This window comes from Anser cygnoides, chromosome 11 (assembly GCF_040182565.1).
Source record: "Anser cygnoides isolate HZ-2024a breed goose chromosome 11, Taihu_goose_T2T_genome, whole genome shotgun sequence".
Lineage (NCBI taxonomy): Eukaryota > Metazoa > Chordata > Aves > Anseriformes > Anatidae > Anser > Anser cygnoides.
This window is the reverse complement of record NC_089883.1, coordinates 7,586,610-7,604,226: the sequence shown is the minus strand read 5'-3', so window position 1 is coordinate 7,604,226 and position 17,617 is coordinate 7,586,610. Positions and strand designations below refer to the sequence as shown.

Sequence of the window (17,617 nt, the reverse complement as noted above, 5' to 3'; positions counted from 1 at the left end):
TAACAAGTTATGAATTGTTTTTAAGAAAATCAATTGCAAAGTAATTGCAAACTAACAAACACCTCCAAGGAATTTCTCAGTCTATTAAAAGCTTATGTCTCTCTATCAGAGACAGGCTGAGACAAAGATGCACAAGCAGGGTTTGGATTACTAACATCATCTTTCCAAGGGGACTCCTCCAAGCTGTGGATCCTCACTTGGAAGACCCCTGATTACCAAGTCTGTGTGTGTTTTTTCACTAACTAACTACAGATCTAACAAACAAACAAAAAAGTAAGACATCAAAGGCCCGCATAGGAGTAATTCAATGTAATTACTGGTAGTTTCATGCAGGCAGCAAGATGGCGAGAGACCAAAAAAAAAAAACATACACTGAAAAGAAAAAAAAAAAAAAAAAAAAACTAAGAAACTGCAAAATCCCTCATCTTTGGCATTTAGTGACCACATCACATGTTACTCCTTAATGCTATCACATCAGGGGTTGAATCAATTGCTGAACAATTGCTGCTTCTATCAGCCCCGTGCGCTTTTGCAGCACAAGCCATCTCTGCAGCCAACCATTTTCCGACACGGGCTCCAATTCCATTTCCAAGATTGTTTCCTTAGCAACTGTCACAAGTCCACGCTCGCAGTCCTGGCCCTAGCCACAGGGCGTGCCCCACGCCAGCATGGCCTGTACTTGACTCCCTACTAGAAATTTGTTAGTGGGCATCTTATGGGTAACAGAGCCCATATATTTTCCGGTAATCCATTACAGGGGGCTGAGCCCTGCCCTGCTGTTTGTTTGTTTTTGCTGTAACGTCACTGCCTTTGTCAAGTTCTCTGGGATCTCAGCAGCTCTACAGAGCTGAGAGATTGTTTCTGAGCCAACAACGTGCAGGTGGATGGAAGAAGAGATTTCTCACATTACCGTCTACAATTCTCTTGTAAGCTTTTTTGTGCATTTTTGTTAGAGGCCACAAACTACTCGGACAGGGTGAAAACCACTACTTCAACTCTAGTAGGTCTGGCATGTGCAAATATCTAGCATCACAGAAGCCCTATCTGATAACAAATACATTTTCCCATAAAAACTATGCTGAAATTCTGCTTCCTTTCTGAGACCCTGTAAGCCAAGTGTGAATATGCTATTATAATGATGGACATGAACAAAATAATGCAGAGCTTGAACTTATACTGAGTAGATGGACAGCTAGATAAGCACAAGACCTGCCTAGAAGAGCACGCAAACAGCCTGGGAAAACATAGCCTCAGTGCCAGGCAGGGCTGGAGGTCTCTGGCAAACGGGCTTCTGCTCTTGGGACAGTCTCCTAAATATTTTTAATAACAGTAAGCACATCTCTGACACCATTTCTTCTCTTACCCTAATCACCTTTACTGAAAGCTTTGCCAAGCAAGATCCAGGTACAATGAACTACAGCAATTATTAATAATGGTAAGAAAACAGAGAGAGAGGCTTATGGGAAGCAAGTGTCATTAATGCAAAACAATGAGAGTGCTTAGCAGCTCTGCATAGATTCCTAAATGTTTTATTATTTTACTTTAAAAAATAAGATATTTTAGTGTGACAGAGTTACAATTGGCAGGCAGAAGTGGTGACATTTCTGAGCAAAAAATGTCATTTCCACAGCAAAAGAGTTATTCTCTCAGGGGCAAAAAATACAAAGAATATCTTGCAGCTTTCCCTGGGGTGCATCTCAGGGTCCTGCTTCCAAGATCAAGGCAACACACTAAATACCTATCAATTCAGGTGATGCGAATATTGTCTGTGCTAAAACTCAGCCTGTGGCTTTATGATTCCCTAGGGCTTTATTCAGGATATGAAGAGGCCTTAAGAAACTATGAACAGAGAAATAATAATAATAAAACTATAATATACCTGAGAAACCTCAGACAGTAACTGCTCATGCACTGAAGTTAGCAGCTGCACGATGGATCCATATTGCTTTGATAGCAAACAGCTCAGGAGTAACAGCTGGAGACCTCAGTTTGAAGATTACTAGTTAACACACTGTTCACTATTTTATTCACTTCCAACACAGGCAGACTTTTATCTTTTAACGCAGCTAACTTAGATAATTCCTCCCTCCTCAGCTCCCAGCAGAGGGCGGAGCTGGAGGTGCAGAGCTTGACTACCATTAAATCAAAGATGTTGACAGAGCTGACTTATGAAACTGATGTTATTGACGGCATCTGCCAGCGATGCCAGGAGCATATGTGCTGGTTAGGATTCAGTCCCGCTTGCATTGCTTGAAAGGGAAGCTTGGTCTCCAGGCATTTCCCTTGTAGCTCTGCAACACAGAGTTTTAAAACTGTTGAGCTTGTGCTCACGGCTCAGAGTTGTGAAAATATTCTCCAAGAGATTAAGAGAGAAGAAAACAACAGTAGAGGTGGTGCACTTTGGTTTGGTTAAGAAGCTGGAAGGAAGCACACCTCCATGGCAGTGAAGCTGCATTTTTTTTTTTTACACATAGCATATGATGTATTTGCCACTGCTGTACAGGAGGAAGCTGCTGTGCATGATGGCATGTCCTCTGCAGTGTCCTGCCAGTCTGCATTCTCGGTGACCCCATCTTTCTCAATGCTTTATGGCTCTGTCCTGCTTTGGACACATCTATATGAGCCATGGAGCACAGTGCAAAGTCTTCCAAGCCAGCAAAATCTAAGCAAATTCTGAAGCAGAAAACGCTGCACCAGAAAGCTGCAGACAAACTCATCAGTCACAATTAGTTTAGGCTCAGAGACACGCTAACAAAGCTATCCTACTTTGATGATCAGCTCATATCTCTGCACAATTTCTGCTCTCTATTACATGAAAGAACCAGTCTGGATCAGCATCGGCTTGGTACATCACGCTCCACTGCGCAATACAAATGTGCCCATTGGTCCCACGGGCCCTCTCATGCAGTCTTTTGCAGGCATAACATTAAGGGATAACCGGTTAATTGTTTTCTGGCTATTATAGAGAATAATGGAGCTAAACAATTTTTGCTAATGCCTTTTCACTTTTTCATACCACAGCAGACAGCAAGGCAGGAGATGATGCCTATCAACAGTCCAAGATTTGGACATAGACACACATATATATTTACGTTTTATGGGAAGAAACAGATTCCCGAGACAGGCAACATGGCTTATCAAATGAATGAAATGGACACTTACTCTACTAGCTCTTGGTCTAGTTAGACCAACATATATCTTGCCTTTTCTGCTAAAACTGTCTTAGTGTAATGGCTGGGGCAGTAGGGGGCTCACCTGCATCTCCTAATTGACACTGTCACAGTAATAGGAAACTGGGGAGGAGGGAAAAAAAAAAAAAAAAGGCAGCTATTCATTCACTTATCATTTGATCAGGATATTGACAATACACGTTTTCCCAACCAAAGCTGATGAAATCATACTGGAAAAACTGTTCATTCATATTCAGAGCTGTTGCATCAAATAAACACCCACAACTAAATGTTTCCAGTGTCTCTCAACTTGCCCTAAAAACGCTTCACAGGCTAAAAGACAATGTAATGGAAAAACTTTATTATTCATTACTCATATGCTTTAAACAATCCCACAGCCAAAGGCAGCAATAGTTTCATAACACAGATATTGTTGAAGAAGGTGGAAGGACTCCAAAAGTTAAATTAGAAATTTCTCTCTCCACAAGGGTAACTAGAGCTGCAGCAAAACTAGAGTCGAAAGATATTTATAAACACAATTTTAAATTTCGGAGCCATCAGTTGTTTCTTGCATTCGGAGAAAGGGGATCTTTGGCATTCGGCATGGTCACCTCTCCCACTTCTGGTCACCGTTCAATCCCTGGGGCAACGGCTTTTCCTTGTAAACTCACTGCCAGTCAATATACACACACACACACATGCAGAGTATTCTCTGCATCCTAATAGCTTTACACATGCACAATGGTTATGCCCTAAGGCTGGGTATAAATAAATTGACAGTCTGTTTTCCCACTAATTCCATCAGTGAGCTCTCCATCAGAATACTGATAGAAACCATTTGGAGGCCGCAGAGGATAAACCAGGCAGCTGAAAGAAACATTTGGTGCCTGGTGTCTGCAGCCTAAATTTTAGCTTGGACCAACCCTGAAAGGTACCGTCCTTTAAACCCCTGTGAACGAATGTATGCAGATACACGCTGGGGAACTGGCTATTTCGACTAGGACAGGAGAGAACAAGCCAGGTTTTCTCATGCCCCAGAGAACCCTAAGCAGCAGGTATGGCATGCTAAACAGATGGAGTTGAGGGGATAGGAATTTGGGCCAAATGATTTCAAGGGGATTAAGCAAGCAGAAAAGGCTGAAGATACGAGAAAAAAATAAGCTAGCAGGAATTTCTAGAAAGAAGGATGAGAGGGGATGGAGTTAGAGACAGAAGATAAAAGGACGGGAGAGATAAAAGGATGAGAAAGAGGGAGGGGTTGTTGAGGTCAGTGGATGCTGATACAGAGGAATGATAACAAGAGGAAAGCTAATGGAAACCTCAACCCCCCACCTCACCCTTGGAGAGGTGTGCCTCACTCCGAATGTTTGTTCTCATTATATCCAGTACTTGGGCTACATGGTGAGGAAACAAGGCCTAGCTTGCCTTGAATCCTCTCTCAAAACTTTTGTTGAACTCGGCTGGGGTTTTGCATCAGCTGGGACTAAGCAAATTTTTTTTTTCTGTACCCAAGAACGTGCTACTCTTTTTATCATTCACCTGGACTCTTTCCCTGACTAAAGATATGGATGTTACAGGCAAGATTGCTCAAGGGATGGAGTGAAGCAGAGCAGAGGGGAGAAAGAGGCCTGACAGGCCTGCTTATGAGAAAGATGGGGATTTAGTAAACAGTAATACTACTGGTCAAGTTCTCCAGATAAACAATTATTTTAATTAGGCATTCTGCTTTGTAGAGAAAAAGGTTACTTAAACTTACTGTGGAGAAGAAGGTTCTCTCTCCCTTCTTTCCTTATAACAGTGCTGACCTCTTTTTTTCATGCATTCCCATCTCCACCCCCTTTCCTCACAGCATTCCCACAGCCGTCTCCCTGTCTCTTCCCCCCATCCCTGTCTCCCTTCCCAAATTCTCCTTCTCTGCTCTTTGCTCGGCGTCCTTTCTCCCTTCCTTAATCTCCTCCCATGATCGACCCAATATTCAACATATGGTCAGCTGCGTCAGAGCCAAAGACATTATACCAGCATTGCATTTGCCAACCCCAGATGACCACTTTACTTGGCCGCTTTATCCCCCACGCTGCTGTCTCATCTTTTACATCAACAGATGGAAAACTACCCAGGGCTTGCACAGGGCTGGATCCATCTTCCCAGCACCCTCCCCAAAAGACAGCACACATATAAGACAGTATTAGTTGGACAGGGAATGCTTCCTTGCCTGTTGGATGCTGTTACACCTGTTCCGCTTTGCTGTATGAGACTGAAGACAGCGCAGGGGACCGGAATGCCCAGTTTTGCCAAACTGCTTCTTGAGGAGCACTAGGGTTGACTATGCTTTTATGTGGGGCATAACCGTGAAGGATGCACAAATCGGGAATAAAAGATTGACAAAAAGAGAAAGAAAAAAGAGGATATTTTCCCCTATGTAGACAAACCACATAGGAAAACATTATTCTCTGCAGAGTTCTTGCTTTCCAAAAAAGTTGAGTAGTACAATGGTTTTCTGCCTTATTCATTACCATGTAATGTGCTTGCTAGGGAACTATTTTTAGGCTTTGGATGGACCTGGACCAGCATTAACAGATTATCCCTCTCTTTGCTGAGCAATCTTTCACCTCTTCCCACAGTATCTTTTCAAACATAACCAAAGAGGCTGAGCGAATGATACACCAGGCCAGTTTGGAGGAGTCCGCACCGTTTCTCTGACTGGATCAGGCATATCTGAAGGTCTGATCTAAGGACCGCAGACGGTTCCAGGGAGAAGTCTGCCCGCATAATCCGACCTAAATTTTTACCTGTACATCGTTTGTGCACAAGTCTCACATTACTGACCAGGCAATAATGCAAACAGAATAAGCAGAGGGAAGATGAGCGCCTGTGGAAGTGAAGGTCCAGAGGGTAAGTTTTTACTAGTAGAGATAACAAAAGCAATAGGCACTACCAATGCTTTTTTTTTTTAATAAAAATTATTATTAATATAAATATTAAAACAAAAACAAAAAGATAATTCCTAAAAGAAAAATGCTGCTTCAGGATGCTTAAGGAATAGAACCAGGGAAACTGTTCAAGGTCATGTAGTGATTCTTGGGCAGCGTAAGGAAAGGGAGCTACCTTACACTGGTGACAATCAAGTGCTTTATTCAAGAAAGCACCTTTCTTTACCATAATCCTGCTATTTGCAACAAGTTATCATGTGTTACCCCATCTGATGGTACCTTGAAAATTCACCTGTAATCTATCCATGACTTTCTCTCACATACATGCCTTCTCCTGCTATGTGAACACTGTGGATTCTGGAACAAGTCACCGACAAGTACCTGAGGTATCTGAAGATTAAGTGGGAGGTAGACCTCTAAGTATGCCTGAGAATCTGTGTCAAATGAATTAGCTTTTAAAAGCAGTCTGGGACAGCAAGAAGCTACATTTTTCAAGTCCTAAATTGGCAGTCTAACCCCTGGATCACTTTTCCTTCCTCTCTACTTCCACTTAGATGTCTGCCTATATAAATAACTCCAGCATACAGAAAAGTGACCAGACTCTAGGCCCACCCAAGCCTTCTTTTCAGCTATGAATTTACCCCATTTGGCCATGAAATAACTTCCTAATCCTGGCTGGTGATCACCACATGCCTTGGAACAAAAGGATTTACGATCCTTATAAATTTATTCTGGCTAATGTAAATGCAGATGCTATTCATAAACTGTCTAACCTGTTTTAAAAATTCTTAATATGGTATTTGTCTCCATAATGCCTTCCACTACCGGGTTCTCCAGGTTAATTATGCATTACATAAAGAAGTAATTGTTGCATCTTAATTACATGAAATGCTCTCATATTCTTTTAATATATTACACAACACCTTGTTATTTTCCTGCATGGCTTTAAAGTAGAGTAAGATTTAAAGTAGCAATACTGGGAACTTCCAAAATATTTTTTATCTTAAAATTTACTGTGCTAGAAATTGCAATGGAGGCAACCTTAAAGCCTTTCCCTCTCACCCTGCTAAAACACATGCCTCTTCTCCCCACCTCGGAGGTGATGAAAATATGTATTGACCAAAATGATACAACAAGGTTAGTGTGCTTTTCTTCCCCATCCAAAATCAGACCCCAGGATCATAGTACCGCTTTTGCACCAACGTAAGGATTAAGGCACTAAAGTACATTTCGTGAGAAGCCAGCACAGCACGACCCAGACATTGCCCCAGCCTCTCCAGCCTGATAACTCTGCCCGCATTATCTCCGGTGCTCTGCTCCCGCGTTAGCGCATTACAGACGCAAGCAGACCAGCAGAGCTGCGTGTTGGCCTGGCAGCAATGCTACGTGGAGGAGAACCCACTGGGGTGGTGAGCCTGCTTCCTGCTGCTGCCAAATACCCCCAGCACTGCGAGTCCTCTCCCCAGCACAGTGCTTGGTGTTACTTCTGCACACTGCTGTGCTCTCTGCACCGCAACGTTTTATTCCGTCCCTTTCTAACTCTATAGCTCAAGTATCCCTAATGCTTTCTCATACTGAAGCTGCCTTCCAGGCCACTAAGCACTTTCACGTGCTCCCTCTAGCTCCCCTTCATCACTGCTTTGTCTCTTACAAAGGAAATGACCCATAACAAACACAGTACTCCACAGGCGGTACTACCATTCATGTCTAGAGGAATATTATAGCATCTTCCTAGTCCCCTTCTTTCTTCACACATGCAGGCATTTTATTCACATTTTTTTCTTTATTGCTGCTGCTGCACATAGCACAGACATCTTTATCAAGCTGTCTTTATAATAGCTACTTATGTTTTCTTGAATGGTTAGAGCTAATTCAGAGTCCAACCATGTGTCTAAATGCTTTAAACTATTCCTTCAAACATGCTTTACCCTGCCACTGTCTATGTTTCATCTTCCATTCTATCTACAGTCTTTTGGTCCTCTTTCCCACTGTATAATTCATATCAGCTGCAAACAATAAATATTATCTTACTGTCCTCCTTGCCTTTCAGTCATTAAAAATATAAATATAGACCAATTCACAGAGAGGTAACTGGAATCAACTTACTATCAATTTCTTTCCATCCCAATGATGCTTAATGTATCACACCTGTTTTTTTTCATCCTCTTAACTAGGTTTTGACTACACAAATGCTTCTTCTGTGCACTTCAAAACTCCATTTTTTTATTTATTTATTTTTATTTATCTATTTATTTTTAGGAAGCTCCCTTCTTATTAGTTCTGACTCACCTGGGATGTCCATTAATCCAATCTGCATAAGCATGAGTCTTGGCAAATGTGAAACATTATATACCATTTCGTCTTCATCCTCTAATCCCCTATACATCCCCCCCAAAATGCACCATATCAAGGCAAAATTAACTCAGTCATTGCATTTCCTTATACCCAAGTTACTCTAGTACCTGTGGTTCTTTCATTGGTGATTCTTGACCTCTGGAGTAAGTTTTTAAACACAAGGAATGATAATTAGCACCTTGCTAATCATGTTTTAGATGTATGCTATCTAGTCTGCTGGCCATTTTTAATTATTTCTTTTTCGGTAGTTCAAATTCTTTGTTCCTTAGATCCTTTATAAGTCTAGCAGGAATAAAACCTGAGCTACTGAGCTTCACCTGATTCCGTGAGTTACAACTTTGGCAGAATATAAAATAACACCAACAGAAATCATGCAAGCATTGTCTTCTTGTATACACCAGCCAGCACGGTCCCATAGCATTCTGCTCTGTTCCTATCCTGGCTGCCTACCAGCTCTGTCAATGTACTTGTGACTCCAGGACAGCACAAACAGCTCCAGAATGCATCCAAATCTCAGCCTACACAACTCCTTATTCCAGTCCTCAGGGTCCCATATCTTCTTCCGTAGCTTTTTTGATTATGCTTTGAGGCATACTTTATTTATTTTTAAGCATGCTTTTGACAGATGTAAGACTGTTCTCCCCAAAATCTCCCATTTCCTCCATGTCCTTCTTCCAATGGTGGCAGAGCGCAGCTTCTACCTGGTGGCAGTTCCCCTGCCTGGACAACATCTCGTGCCACATGCCAGACTGCACAGTGGAACCATCACATGCCCATGTTCACGGATTAGCCTGAGACCCACTGTGTGTCAGACTGCTTAAAAACTTACTTTAAATACCTCTCTTCACATAAGGATCCAGAGGTAAGAGGCAAAGGCATAGAGCCATCTACAGCTCTGTGCCTTCCTCTCCCATTTCAACTATAATTACTCTAACCTTCTGTGTACTGTATGCCCATCCCCTTTTGCTGATACAACTGAAGAGCTATCTGAGACTTTCCTCCTAAATTATAAATGACTCCCCATGCTAATTTCTTTCTTTTTAATATCACAAATTCTCTTTGGTCATCTTTCGTAAACCATCAAAGCTGGCCTCCAACTATCATTCCCTACAACCTCAGGATCGGTGATGGGAAACAACTATGATTCTACAATTCATTGTATTAGCACTTCTGAAACAACAAAAGAGTCATTGATTTTCCAAGCCAAAGGCACATGGGAAAGCATAAAAAGCATCTATGCCCAGTTCAGATCAGAGAGGAAAGAGACACTGCGTAGGAGAGGACTTCCCCCAGCCTGGCAACTCTTTGAAGCTAAAGGATGGGAGTACAAGCAAGGAGTTTTTTGCCTGTTTTCTTACAGGTGTCAGCATAATTATTCTGACCACAGGACCCTTCTTGCTGCTTGTCACATTAATAGAAGAATGCACAATAACAGTGAAAATCTGACCATTTTTTCCTCTCTCTTTCTTTTGAACACTGTTCTAGCCACCCAGAGCTAGCTGATAACTCTGAGGGTAATTCAGGCAAAAGTACTGCAGAACACTCTTTGATGTCTGCTTTGATTCAATATAGATTCATGTAACAAATTTATAATGCAATAGTGCCATATAAAGAGTTAAAGAATACATGAGAAAGTTATGTCAAGGAAAGATTTTACCAAAAGGCCTAAGGGGCAAGACACTGATCACATTATTGGGAGGCTGGGTTAGGAGGGACATCCTGTGAAGAGTCATGGGAATATGGACTGCACGGTCAGAAATGAAAAATCAAAAATCAAAAACCAGCTGCCATCAACTGCTAACCTGGGTTCACAGGTCTGCAGAGTCCAAAGGCTCACTTTATTGCCAACTCATGTGTCCACTGATGGCTGATGAATATTTTAACCATCTTTTTGGCTGAAAATACGTTTATTAAAAGGAAAAAATTTGGAGATCAAAGGTCTCTTCTAAAGATTCTCTACTGTATATTCTACTTTATCACAGGAGAGATGAACCCATGATGCTTGCCCACAAGGAACTGACCAGCAGCATGTACATGAGCTTAGACATATGGATTTTTTTTTTTTTTACCAAGGACGAGTATCAGTTAGACACAAACTTCTGCAAACCACCTATAAGCTTTTTCTCCTTTATAATCCCACCAGCAAAGGCTCAGTTTAACATCTCCACTTACTGTGCTTTTGGAGAGAAAGAGAAAAATAAAACAGGTCTTTGAAGGCTGTAAGGAACAGACTGAAGAAAGGGAGACAAGATCAGAGAGACAGAACTAGGGTGAGGCGGAGGCAGCTGTCTCTAACAAGTGGGATAACTGATGTGACTCACACAAAAGCAGCTTATGTTTCCTCTTGTTCTGTAGTGGATATTTCCACTTTGGCTTTTTCAGAGATGGAGACCAGACGGAAGCAAATGCACAGCAGCTTCCTAAAGCATCAGGTAAAAAAACATGGAGGCCTTCCAAGAATAAACTACATGTCTCCACGATTTTGAGGATCTCCTGACCATTCAAGGCAAAGGAGGCAAACCTTTATCAGCAGAGAAGATGCTGACTCCAGATTACAGGTGTTTTAAGATTTATCATTTTGCAGCCTTACTACCTGAGAAAATTTGCATAAGAATAAACTGGCTCTTTCTTAGGAGTCCTTTTTAACTTGCTTTTATGATTCCTACTGAAAATGATAATCCTCTGTTTGTGACATTGCAATCATTTCTACTACAATCAAGAGTTCTGTCCAAAAAGAGGATTACTGTCTCAGTTTGGGGAAGTATACGAACTTCAGAAAGAAAAAAGCAGCCAGTTTCCAAGCAAATGACCTTGATAACAGAGAACAAAAGTAGAGAAATATATTATAAAAAAAAAAAAATCTACATATGATCAGATGTGACACTTCTAAGAGGCATCTGATACTCTTCACGTTCATAAAAACTGATGTTTCCTATACATAATTGCACAATGGAGCTGCAAAAATTAGCCACAAAAACTTATCTTCGCTATGTTACCCCAACATTCATTCAGATTTTTACTTAGACAAACAATGTTTTAAAACTAAACATCAGAGAAACGTATACAGAAAACCTAGTCCACTGCACAACTCCATCCTTTCAGCAGTGTACTGTGAGAAGAAGCATCATTGCACATGGTGCTGAATGCCAAACAACTGGTTTAAACCACTGCCTCTGGCAGCTGCTCTGAAATCTAAAGAACAAACAGTTTAAAAAAAAAAGTCTTTGTTTTGCCTTTTTTTTTCCCACTGCATTATGGTAATACACTTTAATCTCTGATGCATATTGAACTGAGAGCGTTAAAAATCTGTCAAAGGAAAAATAAACGATATAGGAAAATGATGATGTAAGACAGGACAGTAAACATTCTGCAATTGTGTAATCTGCCAAAATTCACTCTAAAATTGGCCTGGGAAAGAGAATAAGAGTATTGTGTACTCAGAACAGCTTTAGGGAATGTTCCCAACTCAAGCAGAAAACAATACCTGACTGAAACACGGATGTAATCACGAAGGAATGGAAAATACAACACACCAGAACAAAGAGCTGAATAGGAGACAAGGAGAGATTTTCTTCATTTCTTTGATTTCCCACTGGGTAGCTACCTGGAGGGAATCTTCCCTTTTGTTCATCCACAGAAGGTTTGGTTCACTGAGCTTCCCCACACACGTTCACTCACTTTGCCTTCTGCTCCTCTCCAAGCCCTGCTGCATCTTTCTCTGATGCTGCTGGTCATCCCTAATAGATCTTGGACAATCTGTGTTCAAAAGTGATTGTCCCAAAACAAGGGTGAAGGACAGGACCCCAATGGCAGAACCAGACATACAGCTGGTCAAGAGGAAGGGATACAGAGAGAAGCATATTTTCCACATAGGTCTTTTCATTAGTTCTCTCAGAACTAAGTCAGAGAAAAATGAACAAAACAAGGGATGAGGCCGAATTATATTTGCTGAAGAGGGGTTATAGAGATTAGTGTAGTAATTAATCAAGACAACCATGTCAGCAAGGGTCTGACCTTTATTCTTGCCCTAGTAACAGTTTTGTCCCTGGTGACTTTCAGCTTGCATGCTAAAGCGATTTAGATACATCCCTCAATTAATCGCAGGATACCCCCTGGGGGATAGGAGAGCAGCACTGCAAGCTGCAATCAGGGATGCTGAATCAGAGGAGGAGTGACCAAGCCAAGGGCACCTAGTGAAGGGCATGGGCAGAGCTGGGGAGCCCGCAGTTCTCTTTACCTCTCACACTTCACGTCTCGCTGCTAGAAACAAAATTGTTTGAAGCTGTTAATTTGAAATTTTCCCACACTTTTTTTTTCTTACCCATAGAATAACAAGAATTAAAGACTAAATTAGAAAAAAAAATGCAATATGAGACTGTTCTAAGACGAACTTCTGTTTTTTGTGTTTGTTTTTTTTTTTTTTTCCTTTTTCCTGTAATAAACAACACCACCACATCAGACTCACTCAGACAAAATGACAGGTAGTGGTGGAGAGCAGGACAGCAGTTCAATCTTCAGTTACGCCCTGCTTATTCCCTTCCTCCTAAGACAACATCCTTCCCTCAGGTAGATAAGCCAGCCATCCCCATACTCCAGAGAACTTGAAGTCCCTTGTCTGCATACAGCAGGGTCATTTTAAGCTTCTTGAGTACCAGCAAGCCTCTGAGCACCACTCTCACTCTGACAAAGCCCTGCAGGTCACAGATTCATAGAAACATAGAATCAGCAAGGTTGGAAAAGACATTGCAGCTGGACAGCTGAACACAAGGTGGCCAGGGAGCTCCTGCTATGCCCACACAGCAGGGACGGAGGAGGTGTAATCTGGACAGGCTCAGAAAGACAACATACAACCAGCCTTTCAGACAATAGGAGGACTAAAAAGCCAGGTGAGTTCAGGAGAGTGGTGATGCTGGAGGATGGCAACAGATGGAAACAAGATTGGAAGGTGCCTGCTTCTATCTGAGTAACTTTTATCACAGCAAATGAAAACCCGAATCTGTTTTTGTCTCCCAAGCAAAAGGAACAAACATTTTTGTCCATGAAGCCTGGCCTTTACAAGAGTCAGGAGAGACTGTCAGTGGTTTGTTAGAATTAGACTGTCTGTCAGGATCTTAGCTAGTTAAGAAAGAACAGAAGCCTTGAATTTATAGCTTAAGTTATAAAACTCAGATGAAAAGCTAACATACTTATTGAGTACACCCAGCTGGGTCTGAGGTTTGCAAACACTTGAATGAATAATTCCCAAATCTCCTGCCCAACACAGACAGGGTCTAGTATAATGTCTGGAATAGATTTTCTAGCGTTTATTTTTAACAGCTGTTCCACAGTTCTGATCTGGAAGAGAGATGGAGACAACTCAGACATGATACTCTCTGATAGCGAACTGAATCAGGCTTTCAGGGCCCTCAGTGCACTAGCAGGCCACAATGGCCCTCCTGGGGCCTCCACTCACACTCTCTGCCCATGGGGCCAGAAGCCTCATTTCAGCTCAGGGCTATGCTGTAAATGTGCTCACCTCCAGCTCCAACTGCGTTGCCTCCACACTTACACCTGACCACACAGCACATCAGTCTGGGCTCTGACCCACAGACTGACTTCCCAGTTTCACCAAGTCACCGTGGACCTGCCAAGTGGCTGCCAGGCTGTGTCTGACACTGCTGAACAGCACTGGACCTAATCCTGACTGACTTTTGTTCCCACCTTGACTTTGGACCTGCTTTATCACCATGGTCTTGTCTAATGACTCGGGCTCCTAGTTGAACCCCAGTATCCTCAGAGGCCTGGTCCCCTTGTCTTGCCTGAGGCTAGCAGGACCAGGCCTTGGCTGGCAAGCAGAAACAGCTGCTTTATCTCCATTTCTCCCATTGCTATTGCTGACCTTCATTCTTTTTCTCAGAAGAGGCAACCTAAATAGTTCAACTCAATCCCAGCTGAGCAACAGCAGAGATGATATAGTATGGACAAGAAACACTGGCCCTCAACCTGTCACTACCTGAGCTGAACCTGTCTGGCCTTTCCACTTCAGCTCTACAGTCCCTTGCATTCAGTCCTGATGTTGGGGAAATCTCAGACAAGAAAGGTCAAGATGATGGGGGGGGCCTAGACGGGCACACACTATCCTTCTCCAACACTCCTCAATATAGAGGTTACAACATCCTAAATCACAGCTAGGTTAAGACCAACTTCACTGCACGGTTTTATGCTTACTTGACTGACACCTTCCTGTCCATAGATAACTAACACATGTCACCTCTCGACCATCGTGTTCGAATTTGGCCAAAAAGCTTTCCAGAACAAATAAACCTTTTAACTTTAGGTGCCAAGTTCATTTTTGCTGAAGCCAACAGAGCTACCTCACACTAGAATCCAGCTACAAAAATAGATCCCTGTTCCTTAGTTATTGTTGGCAAACATCGGTTCAAGTGAGAAAAGCTATTTCTGGGCTTTTATTGGCAAGTCTTATGTTCAGAGACTAAAAGGAGGAACTGGCTGCTAGTGGAAAAAATGTTAGACATGACTTTCAAGAAACGTCAGTTACTGCCAAGCCCTTATGCCCATTTCTCTGGGGAAAAAAAAAGAAAAAAAAAAAAGAGGCTTTATTAACTGTTATTACCAGAGGTCACATCTATGAGGGCCAGTGAGAGAAAAAGGCACATATGGAAAATTCAGTGTCTCAGACTGACAATCAGCTGTATGGTCAATGCCACAGATGCCCTCATATACTTATTTCACTTACGCTTCTTCTTTCACAAGGAAAATCCCCCAGTTCTTAGTCACAAAATGACTGCTAAACATGGATGTTGTGGAGTTTTTAGAACATTTTTGAACATCGCATTATCTCCTATTTGGGAACCCCAATGTGCACTTCTTCATCAGATACACTCATAGATCTCCACATACACCTGATTGCAGATGTACAGGGACACATTTCTAAGATTCTAGTACCATCACAAACAGGATCCATCTATAAACGTGCAATGTTCATCTGACATACCAGCACACATTTGCACACTTGAAGATCAGAGAGAACATGTGTTGGGATAGCTCCTACATCCACATGCATGTATACACATTCTGTCATAGTTATAATCTTCCACCGTTCCGAGTTTGCACACAAATATTCACTGGGTATTTAAAAAGCAAAACAAAACACTCCATCAGTACAAACATTCACCTAAAGTGCGATTCAAGAAAGTACAGGCAGGCAACTAAATGGGAACACACAGAGATTCATATCTGCTGCTCTTCTAAACTGTGTGCACGGTCTTCAGGCGTTTATTAACACCATCCTAATTATCTCTAGCAATTAGTGTTATAAACAGCAAAACACAAGAATACAGATCTTGGTCCTTTATAAGTCAATTCATTACACCCAGTAATACCAGTCACCCCCAATAAATACAACGGAATAGCACAGAACTGTTTTTCTATTTCTGAGGCATTTGCTTCAGTGTAACATAGATTTATTCAGCAACGAGCTAGGAAACAACACAATAAAAATGACTAAATGGAAACATAAAAATTAGAGCCTTTTACACAGAACCAAGCCAGGCAGTACTGTTACCGAGATGCCTAATAAAAATCAAAAATGATTGGCAAATGATTTGAGAAAAATATACCCTGTTCTTTTCCACTTCTTGTCAGCAAGCAGGAGATTATGCACGCTATCGTCATGCATAGCCATTACTCTGAGCTGTGTTTACTGTGACTCAGTGACACTAATTCTGCCTATGCCTCTCCACTGGTCTAGTATTGAACTGGAAAATGCAACAGGTCCCAAACTCAGCAGGTCCAGCTCCACGACTTATGAATTTCCCCTAAAGTCACTCCAAAGTCCCTAATTTTGATATCAGTCTTAAGCAAAAGAATGGAAATACAGTTATTCAACTACTGAAAACATTAAAAGCCAGCTCTGATTGGAAATCTCTTCCCCCTTTGTTCTGTCCAACCCTGGACTCTCTCTTTTACATCCAAAATCCACTAAGGATTATGTACGATCAGTAAGGACAAGGTTTTAACTCCGTCCCTGCAGGCTCTTTTAGCAGGTCTGTAAAAGCTGTGTGTGCATCCGTTCACAAGGGCAAATCATTCATTCATAGGCAAACAGTAAGCTTGAGAGGCAGGTTACAAGTTGCATGTGGAAATATCCTCTCCATGTACACTGCAGCTGGTTTTCCCTCCAAATGGGATGTAAATTCTACACAGTCCTACAGGCTAGGTTCTCTATATATAACAAATAACTTTATGCTGTTGCAAACAGAAGTGCCAACGTGCCACAAAGGAATGAAAGGTCTTAAGGGTTTCTCTTCACTCCCCCTGCATCCCTCTTCCTCTGAGAATCGAGCATATAGATATAAATGAGTTGTAGCTGGGAGTTGTGCCCAGCCTCTGCAGCACTGACACGGAAATAATATGTGTAAAATACTTCTGGTTGCCTTGGAAGGGTTCTGGCTGTCTTAAAGAGAAGGTCTTCAATTACTGATTTTGCCTTTTTGGAAGCTTTTTAAGGTTTAAATTCCAGATGAGGACTTAACAAGATCTCATGTTCAATTCAGTTTATCATAGCTGTATGCTCTCAAGTGAAATCAGTGGAACTGACTGAAAAGAGTAGGGTACTTGATGAAGTGCCTTGGGAATCGAAATATCTGTTATTAAATGTACATGAAATAAATCTCTCTTCAAAATTTTACCCTTGCTTATTCCAACCAGTCAGGATCTTGAGTAATGCCAACCTGACCTGAAATGCCATCTGAACTGTACTTACGTATTCTGAGCAAGCCTAGAAGTGCCACGTGCTTCTCATTTGTGGAATATGTGAGCAGATAATGAGCCAAATCAGTACCACAATAAAATTGATCTCTCTTTGGGCTGCCCCTCTTCTAAGAACCTTTTCACATGGATTCAGAAATCTGTTTTTTTTTTTCCCCTCTCCCAGAAAGCATCACAACAGATTATTCCAAAGAGACACAGAAAATACTGCTATGATTCCTCCTCTTTTCTAGCAATGAACTCAGAGAAGACATCATTCATACTACACCAGTCAACAAGTCACTGTTGTGGCAAATCTTGGTTTTCCTTTCCTTCTCTGCCACAAAATCCAGCCATGTTGTTTTAACTACCAAAATACCTATGCTGAGAAAGAGCTGTAGAATACCCTAAAGA

General features: G+C 41.8%; 1 protein-coding gene across 5 annotated transcripts in view; it reads right to left on the bottom strand.

Annotated features, from left to right (window-relative positions):
• The window catches only part of AGBL1 (AGBL carboxypeptidase 1), a 440,078-nt gene that overhangs the window by 246,267 nt on the left and 176,194 nt on the right, over positions 1–17,617 (bottom strand). The gene's annotated exons all lie outside the window — the stretch shown is intronic.